Source organism: Mesoplodon densirostris, chromosome 2 (genome assembly GCF_025265405.1).
Source record: "Mesoplodon densirostris isolate mMesDen1 chromosome 2, mMesDen1 primary haplotype, whole genome shotgun sequence".
In the NCBI taxonomy this organism is placed as follows: domain Eukaryota; kingdom Metazoa; phylum Chordata; class Mammalia; order Artiodactyla; family Ziphiidae; genus Mesoplodon; species Mesoplodon densirostris.
In genome coordinates this window covers 22,512,017-22,521,964 of record NC_082662.1, presented here as the reverse complement: position 1 = coordinate 22,521,964, position 9,948 = coordinate 22,512,017, and positions in this window count along the sequence as shown.

Below are 9,948 nucleotides of genomic sequence, written 5' to 3'. Positions count from 1 at the left end.
TCTTCATGATCTTGGGATAGGCAAAGATTTCTTAGGCATCAAAAGCACTCAACATAAAATATAATTATCAGGTGATAGGGAAAAGCATTGGAGACAGAGAAAACAGTATGTGTGAAGACCCAGAGGAAGGGGAAAGGTGTGCTTGAGAGAACTGAGAAAGGGCCAGAAGACGTGGAGGCAGGGGGAGAGGGAAGCGAGAGAAAGTACACGAGGAGGCAGGGGCCAGACTACCCAGGACTTTCTGGGTTGTATTAGGAGTTGGGACTTTATCCTGAGGGTACTAAGCAGTGAGAGAAGCGTTTTAAATAGGGGGAGTGACAGGAGCACCAACTGAAGCAACAGTTGGGGATAATGTGACCTTAACCTGGGTTTACAAAGAGTACTACCTTCTTTGATGTGCCCAGGAGTGCAAGGGGTTGCCAACACAAAAAGGAGAATAAAAGGGAACACTCCCCTTCCTCCCTGCTCAGCAACCAGACAAGGCCAGGCTTGGATTCTGCTTCCTTGCAAATCAAGATGTAGTTTTACAACCTGAAAAGTCACTTAATCCAGGTGCCAGGATGAGGCGGGGCATAGCAGGCGGCAACTTGGGCTATGAGGCCCTGTCCTGGCGGGCCCAGCCCTGGTCTTAGAGCAACTGGAGTCTCCCAGCTCCCACCCACGCCCCAGCTCCTGTTATAGCCCTACCTCACCCCTGCTCAGCACCTGGACCTCCTCACCTCCTCTCCCTTCTCTTCCTCCCTCAGAGGACTGAAGAGTCCTGGCCAGAAGAAAGAGCCCAGAGGTCAGGGGTTTCTTCTACCCACTTCCACTCCCACACACGTACCAACATACCCCACACCAGAGCTGGAGTGGGACTCAGGCAACCAGGTCCCAGCATCCCTCAGGCCTCCTCCCTGCAAGGCACTCAAGAAAAGCACTGCAAGTGGTGACTCCATTCAATTCTACCAACACTGTTTGAGCACCTGCTGCATGCCAGGCATGGGCTAGAGTTAAGAATGTATTGTTCCTGCTCTCCTGGAGCTCGTGGGGTAATGGGGGAAAGAGTGCAACAACAATATTACAAGTGCTTTACAGAGGTGCAAAGTGCAAGCGAGTCTGGAAAGTGAGACTGATTTCACTTAGGGAACAGAGTATGAATATCAAGAAAAATTTCCTCCAAGAGGTGATATTTGAGCTGGGTCATAAAGAATAGTAAGACTGACAGTAAGAAACGCTCTTGGGCTTCCCTGGTGGCACAGTGGTTAAGAATCCGCCTGCTAATGAAGGGGACACGGGTTTGAGCCCTGGTCCGGGAAGATCCCACATGCCGCGGAGCAACTAAGCCTGTGCACCACAACTACTGAGCCTGCGCTCTAGAGCCCGCAAGCCACAACTACTGAGCCCACGCGCCACAACTACTGAAACCCGCGCGCCTAGAGCCCGTGCTCCGCAACAAGAGAAGCCACCGCAGTGAGAAGCCCGCACACTGCAACGAAGAGTAGCCCCTGCTCGCCGCAACCAGAGAAAGCCCGCACGCAGCAACGAAGACCCAACGCAGCCAAAAATTAAAAATAAATAAATAAATAAATAAATATATAAATAATAAAAAAATAAAAGAAATGCTCTTTGTAACAGAGGAAAGGATAAGAATTACAGGAACTGGGCTTCCCTGGTAGCGCAGTGGTTGAGAGTCCGCCTGCCGATGCAGGGGACATGGGTTCGTGCCCCGGTCGGGAAGATCCCACATGCCGCGGAGCGGCTGGGCCCGTGAGCCATGGCCGTTGAGCCTGCACGTCCGGAGCCTCTGCTCCTCAACGGGAGAGGCCACAACAGTGAGAGGCCCACGTACCGCAAAAAAAAAAAAAAAAAAAAAGAATTACAGGAACTATTGGGCATGTCGGGTGCTGTGCTCAGCACTGTATGTATTCATTTAATCCTTACACTGACTCTGTGAAGAGGTATCATAATTATGCCCATTTTCCCAGATGTGGGAACTGAGGCTTATAGAAGGGAACTGATTTGTTTACAAACTTCCACATCTAGTAAGTGGCAAAATTCAGACTCGAACCCAGGTCTGTCTTCTTCCATGCTCTTAACTTCTACTGCATAGAGTGGCTTGGGCAAAGGACATGTGGAGGAGAGGGGCAGGAAGTGAGACCGGACAGGTGGAGGCAGGAGTTGGGTGGTAGAAGCCTTGGTGAGGAGGGTGGGCTTTATCCAGAGAGCAAAGTGGAGCCATGGAAGGTTCATTAGTGAGGGAGGGGGTAAAGAGGCGTAGCACCCACAATTAGCTTTCTGTTTTTAGAGGCCCACTTTGAAGGAGGAGAAATTAGAGACAGAGAAACCTGTGTAAGAGTTGCTATAAACATCCAAGGAAAAGATGGGGGTTGAAGGATGGAGAAGAAGGGGTACACTGGGAGACATCGAGCAGAACCGGGGGACTGAGTGGCTCCGGCAGATAAAGTGGAAGGAGGAATCAAAGATGATGTCTCAGCTTTTTGGCCTGTATGTTTGAGAAAGAAGCCCAATAATTGGTCTATAAAAATATATTGGGTACCTCTTCCCATCACCATGGCTCTACACATGGCACCTGCAAAACTCACTCCTGGAAGGTGCTTTAGTCTTCTCCAAATACTCATGTGTATATTCATAACCTGTTTGTGTCCTCATTCACCCAACGTATATGGAGCACTAACTGTATGCCAGATGTTCTGGGAGCTGGGATGGACAAGGAACAAGCTGAATCTGCCTGACTAGTGGGGCAGCCTGGGGTCTGGATTTGAATCCTGGTTCTGCAACTTCTTTGTATTGAGTCCTGGGTCAGCCTCCAGCTTGCTGTGACGTCAGGTTATTTACTAAATCTCTCATTGTCTTAGTTTCCTCATCTGTAAAATGGGAAAACTAATCTTACCTGGCATAGGGATTAAATGGGTTAATACATGGAAAGTCTCCGGCACTGGGTAAGCCTTTTGTGTCAGCTATTATTATTACAGAATTCACATTTTAGTGGGGAGACAGATCCAGTTACACAATTAATTATTTAATTACAACAGTGATAAATACCTTGAAGGAGCATCACGGTTTGGAGGTGAGGGAGGGATCCCCAGAGCGAGGGATGGTCCGGCTGAGCTGAGCTGAGCAAGCTGGGGCTGGCCAGGTGAAGCATGAGGAAGGGAGGGACATTTGAGGCAGAGGGGTCTCTAAGTAGGCTGACCCTCAGGCAGAAGAAGGTGCTGAGAGGTCTGTATTTCTGTAACTTTACCTCTTTGAAACCTCAAAATGGTGCTGAGAAGTAGGTCAGGCAGATACTCTGCCCCCATTTTCCAGAAAGGGCGCTAAGGCCCAGAGAGGAACAGCGACTTAGCTGGTCAGTGACAGAGCCTCCTGATTGTTGCTCTGCCCCCACTGATCCAGGGGGCTGGAGGGGACAGGCTGAGAAGAGGCCTTTGTCCCTTTGCCTGCTGGGGTGGGAGCGGCAGGAGCTGAGGCCGCAGCTGGCCACCAGCAGCTGTGGCGGCCAGAGCTGCATTCCTTCCCCTGCCAGCAGAGCAAGTCCAGGCTCATGGCAAGGGCTGGGAACGTTCTTTTTTTTTTTTTTTTTTTTTTAAAAAGGCACTTTAATCAACATTAAGTCGTGACTTCAAACAGACACAGCTCCCAACTGTCCTCCCTAAACCTGGGTCTCTCCAACTCCCCAGGGTAAGCCCCCCAGGCAGCCAAGTTTAGGGGAAAGGGAATGAGACCTGGACTTGGAGGCCAAAGACTTTGTGGTGAGTCCTGGCTCAGCCTCCAACTTGCTGTGTGACCTCGGGCAGGCCACCAGCCCTCTCTGGGCCTGAGTGTCCTCTGCAAAACAGGGAAGGGAGGGTTGGATGACATCAGGTGTGTGTGTGGGGGGGGGGAGCCCAGCAACTGGCTTCAGCCAGCTGCAGCAGCTTTGCTGCCCTTCAAGTTGGAGGCACTGGGGCCTCGGGGGTCCGGAAGCTGGGGACAGGCAGCCTTTCATCTCTGCTGGCCCAGGGTCTCTGCAGGTTGGCAGGCCCCACATCCCGAGATCGCGTTTCAGGCTGGAAGAGGCCTTCCTGTGACCTCAGCCATCCAGCCCTGCCCCTGCCCCCTCCTCCCCATTCTCACCAGAGGGAAGCAGGCAGCATCCCGCCCAAGGTCACTGGCCAGCAAGTGGCTGTCCTTCGGCCTGCCCTTCCCTCCCACCCGAGCCAGCCCCCACCGGCCTCCCACTGTAAAGCCTCAGGTCTCCTGGGCTATTAGGAATCTGCCAAGCGAGGCGTGGTCTTTTTCCTCTCTCTTGTTTCTTGGCTTGTTTTCCTGGTTCTCCAATAGCCGCCTCCTGCAAAAGCCTCTGGGTGCGTGTACAGGAACATTTTTCTTTCTTAAAAAAAAAAGAGAGAGAGAGAGAGAGAAAGAAAGAGAGAGAAATGCAGCCACAATTTGGGTAAAAAAGCAACCAACTCCTTAATCCTCCCCTGTAACCTCTGGCTCCTCAGCAGGGTTGGCTCCAGCCACTGGGAAGGAAGGCCCTGCTGGGGTGAGAGGCCTGGGCTTGTTTCCCGCCCGCCCCCTCCTCACCCGCCTCTGTTCTCCTTCAGGGTTTGGTCTGACTTCTGGAGCCAGGAGACAAGCTGCAAGGCTCAGCAGGGCTAAGAAAGCATGGGGATGCTGACGGGGTTGGCCAGGGCCTCTGCCCCTCTGCCCACTTGGCCACCTTCTAGGGAGGTTATAGGATCAGGATTTTCTACCCCTAACCCATTGCCTCTACTCCTCCTTACATTCCTTCCTTCTTCTCTCCTAGGAGTTGTCGGTCTCTCCACTGCAAGTACCCTGCAGTTTCCCTGAGTGCCATATCCCATCTCACTGCTTCGTTGTCCAGCACAGGGCTTGGCTTTCTTTTTGTGAAAGCCATACCCTTTCACACTCGAAGCCCCTATACACTCAGACCGCTCTGTAGAAGGGGCACTCAATGTCCCTGCCACATCTTGCTCTGTCTGCAGAACCCTTAATTAATTATCTCTTGCAGCCCCAGCATCTGGGTCAGTGCTTGAAACATAGTGGGTACTTGGTGTCTCTTGCATGAATGAATTCAAACCACAAAAAGATCTCTAGCAATATTCAGAATGAGCTTGCAAAAGGGACATTTGATCATGGCACATCCAGCTAAAACCCTTCCATGCCTCCCCAGCACCCTTAGAATCCAGTCCGATTCTCCGTCCCTACCTCGTCCCATTTGCCAGCTCTCATCAAAGGATTTCCTTTTTTCCCCAACATGCCATCTTTTCTCTTGCCTCTGGGCCTTTGTACTTATGAGAAATTCCCCCTGCCCGCCACACCCTCCCCAACTCTCCCCTGGCTGACTCCCTCTGGCCTGTCACCCCGGCAGATTACCCAATGAGCAGAGCAACATGTTTTTAGAACACCAGCAAAGGAGGGGCACTAGAAACATTATTTAAAAAAAAATAATTTGATGTTTGATAACTTAAAAAACATTTATACAGTATACATGGGAAAAATCTGAAGTTTATTGGAGTTCCTTACTCTCATTTTACAGTTGGTTTTGTTTTAACGTTGAATTTTCGTATGGGCTGGGGTGGTGGTAGGTGATATAATCTGGCTCTGATCTTTTTTTTTTTGCGGTACGCCGGCCTCTCACTGTTGTGGCCTCTCCCATTGCGGAGCACAGGCTCTGGACGCGCAGGCTCAGCGGCCATGGCTCACGGGCCTAGCCGCTCCGCGGCATGTGGGATCTTCCCGGACTGGGGCACGAACCCGTGTCACCTGCATCGGCAGGCGGACTCTCAACCACTGCGCCACCAGGGAAGCCCTGGCTCTGATCTTTAAATCTCAGCCTAGACATCAACTACTCCTCCAGGAAGCCTTCACTAACCCACTGACAAGTTTAGGTCTCTTTTTTGGTAGTCCCAAAGCCCCTCTGGATTTTTCTTTAATATTGATATTTTTGCTTTACTTGTTGCTTTCCAACCCCTGACGCTAAGTCTGTAAGCTCCCTGGGGGCCCAGTTAATTTCTTTCCACCTCTGTATCTGCAGTGCCCAGTACAAGACCTGGCATAGAACTGACCCCAGCATGTTATTCTCTAGCCTTTATTGACTCAGTCTCCCTTGCAGGGTCTGCACTGTACATCATATTTTATGTCTCTACTTCATAACTGTCTGAGGAACTCCTACTCACCCTTCAAGACCCCACTCAAATGACTCCTCTTCTGGTAAGCCTGCCCCACTCCTCCAGTTAAGCTCTATGCTTCTGTGAGCTCACAGCTCCTGCTGCAATTGGTGTCTGCCTCTTTTACTGTAATTTTTATATATGTGTTTTCTCCCTCACCAGATTGGGAGCCACTCGAGGCAGAGACTGAGTGGATTGATCCCTGGGTCCCCAGTGCCCTGCCCAGGCCTGGCCAGAGCTGTCAGCAATAGATACTCATTAAATGAATAGACTGGAAGATGTAACAAAGGAGGGAAAATTCAGGCAGGATTTTGAAGGTGGGAGGAAAAAAAGAATAACATGTACTTACTGAGGGCATAGAGTCAGTACAGATAAAAGCAAATAAAACTACCACTGAGAGCATCATAGTATGATGGGTAAGAACAGAGATAAGGTCTGCCTCTCATTGCCTGTGTGGCCTTGTGTAAGTTATAGAACCTCTCTGTGCCTCAGTGTCCTCATCTGGAAAATGGATAGTAATGGTATCCACCTCACCAGGAATTAAATAGGCTAATATATGCAAGGTACTGAGACCTGTGCCAGGCACACATGGGCACTGGGTGTGTTTGCCATCATTGTTATTATCTCCATTGCTGAGCGCTTTGGTTGTGCCCCGGCACTTTCATCTGGCATCTTACTTAGTCCTCACAGCAGCCTCAGAAGAAGGGATTGTTGTGTCCTTTTACAAAGAAATCAGGTGTAAGCAGGCCAAACAGCTTGCTAAGGCCACTCACTGGGTAAGCAGCAGGAATGGGATTTGAACTCAAGTCTTTCTGGCCTGCCACCCACACATGTTCCTTGACTGTGTGGCACCTGCCTGCAGGAGGAGGGGGAGGGAGAGAAGATGGCACAGTGGGAAGGCGGGGAGGCTTCACCGAGCTGGGGCCTCGGGATCAGAGCGGCAGGCATTTTTCTAGAGCTTTCATTTCTGTCTGCCTCTTCTGAGCAGGTGAAAAACCCCATACAGGGCCCTTCACTGAGCCCTCCCCCTTCCCCTACCCCTCCCGGCGCTGCCTCGTCCCCCACGCTGGGAGGGGGGAGGTCAGGCTTGCAGTGTGGGAGATGCAGCAAAGGGGAGTGGGGTGGTGGGGGAGCATCATTCCAGATCCTTTCCCTCCAGCACCGCCCCCCACCTTCCCCATCAAAGTCGCTCCGGGAGGAGAGAGCATTCCAGGTGGAAGGAATGGCAAATGCAAAGGCTGTGGATTCAGGATGTGGAGGCGGGGAAAGCCTGCAAGCTTGGCTGGAACTGAGGTTCGGGGGCCCCCTGGGATTGCTCAGTGGAGAAGAACTTGTTTGACGAGAAGGGTGGGGGGAGAGAGAGAGAGAGAGAGAGAGAGAGAGAGAGAGAGAGAGAGAGAGAGAGATGCAGTGGACCCAGCCAGAGCTGAGGATGCCAGAGGCAGGGCAGTGGCTGGAGTCCATTCTGGCTCTGATCACAGTACTCTCCACCCTCTTGCCCTCAGGCAGGGGTGGTGTGGAGCGGGCAGGGTGATTCTCCTTGGTCCCCCTGCTCTGAATCCCTAGAATCCCTTAGCCGACTGTGCTCTGCCAGCTCTGTACCAGGCATTGGCTCATGGCTTTTTATGCATTCTTTCACTATGTTTTGTCTCCAGCCCTACAAGATCAGTATTATTCACTCTATTTTATAGATGAGAAAACTGAGGCTAAGACTTCCCCAAGGTCACTCAGGCATAAAAGGGAGTTCTGGGACTCGAATCCAGGACTGTTTCCAGAGATGGCCGTTTTCCTGCTATACGCTATACTGGCTTCAGCTGCTTTCCTGGAGTGCTTGCCATCCCCATAGCAACAGGAGAGGAAGGCTTGTGCTGAGAGCACTTTATAGTTTATGCAGGACTTGTTTTTTCTGCTCCTCACAACAGCCCTGTAGGCAGAGCTATTATCATCCCTATTTTATAGATAAGGAAACTGAGGCTCAGAGAGAGGGTGTGACTTGGCTAAGACAGAACCATTACGTGGCACAGTTGGGACTCAAACCCAGTTCTGGTGACTCTACGTGTCTTTTTGCTTCCCCTTGCAGAGGGAGAAGTTCTGTTCCCTGATCTTATCAGCCTCAGGGGACAGAAAACAGGCAGGGGTTATTTTTTAGAACTGGGGGGAAAGGAATGGGGCTTGGTCTTCAGAACCTGGGATTTATGGGCAATGAATTATTTCATCGTACCAGGTGATAACTCCTTGGGTAGTAGAGGGAGGGCTTGCCCCTCAAGACCAGCAAGCCCTCTCAAGTTCCAAGGTTGGGTTTTAAACTCGAGCCATGCTGCTTCTTGACTGGCTGGCCTTGGGCAAGTCACTTAACCTCTCTGTGCTTCCTTTATCTCATTTGTAAAATGATGATAATAACAGGACCTAATTTATAGGACTGCTGTAAGAATTTATGAGTTAATACCTATGAAACACTTAGCACATGGCTGGCACGTAGCAAATGTTCAATGTTAGTGCTTATTGGCAGTGCTGTGCGGCTTGTGGGATCTTAGTTCCCTGACCAGGGATTGAACCCGTGCCCTCGGCAGTGAAAGCGCGGAGTCCTAACCACTGGACCATCAGGGAATTCCCAGTATTAGTATTAAGATGCACAACACTACTCCCTCTGAAAGCAACCTATCTCCGTTGCCTAAAAGGAGAAACGAAGGCTCCTGTTGCCAGACAACTTTCAAGCAAAGCCCCAGAATCTTATCTAGTACGGGTAGTAACTGCTGACATCAATAATAATAATAATTATTATTAAGGTGAACATTCAACAACTGCTACTTATGTGCCAACTACTGTGCTAACTACTTCACATTTATTATCTCATTTAATCTTCACAGCTCTGGGAAATAGAAGCAATTATGATCCCCAGTTTACAGATAAGGAAACTGAGGCTCAGAGAGGTGAAGTCACCTGCCCAAGGTCACACAGCTAGGAATTGGTATAGATGTGATTTGAACCCAGGCTTGCCTGACTCTGGTCTTCTATCACAATTAAGGTCAGATGACAACTTGCCCAGTGCACAGGTGCTTATATCAGCTCTCTCCCAAATGCATCTCCAAATGCATCTGCTGCTTCAGGCTCACCTCCTTCCATGCTGCGAAGACCAAGCATCATTTATGGAGTGACTTTTATGCACCAGAATGTTTTATACACATCTCCACACTGAATCCTCACTCTCCACCTTATGCCCTTCTATCACTATTCCCATTTCTCAGAAGATTAGCTGAGGCACAGATGTGTGGTGACTGCTTAAGGTCATACAGTCCAGGGTGAGATGGCAGAGCCAAGATTCAAACCCAGGTGGGTTGGCCTCAAAGCAGGGACTATCAGAAAAGAACACAGACCCTTGGAGAACTGCCTCACTTTCAAGGCCAGGTTCCCTCCCCTGTAACACCTTATTTGTTTAGGCTCTAAGCAACAGCTCCGCCCTCCCTCCCCAATGCCACTATCCCCCTTGGCCTAGATGCTTTCCACACCCTTTCTCTTGGCCTGCAACACTTCTCCCAACTACCAGCGGCTTAGTCAACCCACACTCACCAACTCACCTCTTCAGGAAGCTTCCTGTGTCCCCACCCCATTCCCTGACATTTACTCTCATAAACACATTGTACTTTGCCTCCTGTTCCTTATCACGGTTTCTAACTGTATTTTGATTTGTCTGGTCATTTGTTTAACAACTTGTTTCCTCATCAAACTGTAAGCTCCATGAGGGTCTGAGTCTGTTTTGCTCCCCATTGTAGCT